The following is a 2,825-nucleotide window of genomic DNA, read 5'->3' as shown; positions in this document are numbered from 1 at the left end:
ATGTAAGGAAAAGATAACACCACCCACAGGACAAAAAGAGATGTGATGAGATATTCATAAAATGGGGGAGTGGTTATGTTTTAGCTCACCTGAGCAGTGAGATGAACATGAGGAAGTTGAGAGAAAAACTAGAGAAGAAAAAAGAGAAAAGAAAAAAGGAAGTAGGACACATGGAGATATAGGTTTCTAGAGACAGACACATGCAGCAAATTGCACTTTTGTAGACACAATACATGGATTGTGATCTGTATCTTAGAGAGGTGATGAGGAAAAGAAGTTGCTGAGGTTACAATTTCTCTATGCCCCTCTCTGTAAGCACAGAATACTGCTGGTGTCTGTATTTAATCCTATAGTATGCAATCCATCTTTGAATGCAAAGATGCCTTTTTGTAGTCTTCAGGCAAAACTGAAAAATGTTCATGCATTTTCAGAACTTCCAGTGTGACTTTATTAAAAAGCCTGGCCTATTTAATCTGACATACATTGAGTATAAAGAAATTAAACAAAATTAAACTTATAGGCAGCAGCAGAAAATGTGAACATGAACTAAAGGAGAGAGCATGAGAATTTTACCAAAGGATAAAAAGTGCAGCTAGGAAAAAATCTTCATCTTACCATTAATAATAAAATGCTAGAGAGGGCATTGCCATGAGGGACTTGTTTGTCAAACAATAAATCTAAAGCAACTTACTAAATGAGTCCTCTAGGGAGCCCTCTCTAGATTCATTACTTTAGTGCTAGCAATACTACTACAGTAAACTTTCAATTTATATTCATTACATTACATTTCTGTAGTGATTTTTCTGGCCTTTACAAATAACAAGACTAAAATTGTTGTGTTCATAAGGTTTTGTTTTAAAAAAATGTGTTCCTACAGCAAAACAAATGCTAGCATTTTAGAGCCAAATTCTCCTCTTATTCACAGAATAAGCCTTGATCCTATACCTCAGAGCAAAACTTAGCCCACAGTTTGTCTTTTTATGTTCAGAATACTGTCTCTAACAAGTCACATACTTTTAAACTATGAGTTTTGCTTGGTTAGGGGAAAATAAGGATATAGATCAACAGAAACATTTACTACAACACCTCCAGGAGAGTGCTTTTAAAGCCTTCTGCAAATGTGAAATAATTTCACATCACAGTCTAGTATAGCAGAGAGGGAAATTGCTACTGAGATGCTAAAAACACAAATAAATACCTGCTTTAAGCAGGTCTGCTAGAACTGTAAACCAGTGAAGGTTGTTTCCGAAATTGAGAAATACTAGACTTTTGCATCTGTAATCATGAGTAAAAGTTGTGTACCAAGTTCAAAGAAGAACATCCATACTTGAAACCCAAAGCCATGTTAGAAAAATTCAGCTACATGTGATTTGACCCAGTCACACACCATGACCTTCCCAGTATGAGGGTGAAAATGTGCCATCCTGATTGTTAGTTTCTAACAGTTACATACTATTTGGAAAATTGTAATCAAACACTTCAGAAAGGAGAATCCTGCAGGTCATCAGCAGCTTCAAATCATTTATCCTTGAGGAAAGTCTTAAATGCATTTACTTTTGGGGAGGACGGGTAAAGCCCCAGGACTAAAAGGTGATTTTATTAGATAACTTTTGAAAGGAAACTGATGGAGCTGAGTACCTGAATTGTGAGGATCTTCAGACCACCTAAGCAAACACAGAAACATCTTTCACAGAGTAGGTAACACTGGCAAGGGAAAATTAAATATACCTTCAGGAACTGAAGATGAAAGAGCAAAAGCTGAGCAATAAATAGTGATATTTTTTAAGTTAGATGGGGCAAACACTAGTGTTTATTCTGCCCTTACACAGTGCCAGTGCCACTGAGGCACAGACACCAAGCCAACCAGCAGCCTGACAGGTGGTTTGTGTGTACAAACAAGAATGCAAACATTTTAGGAGTTTCCTAAACAGAAAGTTAGGACAATAAGTGGCTGTAATTAACGATGCAATGCTCACTACAAGCTGCTTTTGGGGGGACTGAGACAAGTTGTTGACTTTTGCCCATGAAAGGACTCCTGTTTCATATCAATTCATTTTCCATTGATGGCTCTGGTGATCTTAGCTGACCACCAGGTTTGCACAACAGCTGGTTCCATTTCTGACCCTGCAGAATTTGCAGCTTGTGGAACTGTCTGGTCTTTTGTTACCCTTGCTGTGAGTAAGTTCAGGGTCCTGAGCAGCTCCTGAAGCACCTTTAGACAAAAGTTTAAGGAACCAGATGGGGTTTTATCCAAGGGTACTGAGGGAGATGGCTCATTAAGCTGCTCTTCATCACTTATTATCAGTATTCTCTGAGTACTTTTTGGGTGATTGGCCTGGAGAGGAGCAGACCCAAGGGTGATCTTATCTATCACTCTCTACAACTGCCTTAAAGGAGGTTGAATCCAGGTGGGATTGGCCTTTCGCCCAGGCAAGCAGAGACAGAATGAGAAGACATAGCCTCAAGCTGCACCACGAAAGCTTCAGGTTCAACATTATGAAGAAGTTTTTCAGGGGAAACGTGAAGACATTGGAATGGGCTGTCCAGGGAGGTGGCGGCGCCACCATCCCTGGAGGCCTTCAAGAAACAACTGCACAGAGTTCAGCTTAGGTGGTGCCACGGTTTAGCTGGTCTTGGGTCACAGGTAGGACTCGGTAATCTCAAAGGTATTTTCCGACCTATTTTCCGGTGATTCCCGGACATAGCAGCGCCTCCCCGCTACCACCAGCGGGGCCGAGCCCTGCCCGGCCGGCCCCGCCCTCAGGCCGCCCTCTCCGCGGCCATGGAGGCGGCGACCCAGCCCCGGGGCGGGGGCGGGCGGCTGA

Source organism: Oenanthe melanoleuca, chromosome 2 (assembly GCF_029582105.1).
Source record: "Oenanthe melanoleuca isolate GR-GAL-2019-014 chromosome 2, OMel1.0, whole genome shotgun sequence".
NCBI classification, from domain to species: Eukaryota; Metazoa; Chordata; class Aves; order Passeriformes; family Muscicapidae; genus Oenanthe; species Oenanthe melanoleuca.
Note: the sequence above shows the minus strand (reverse complement) of the source record.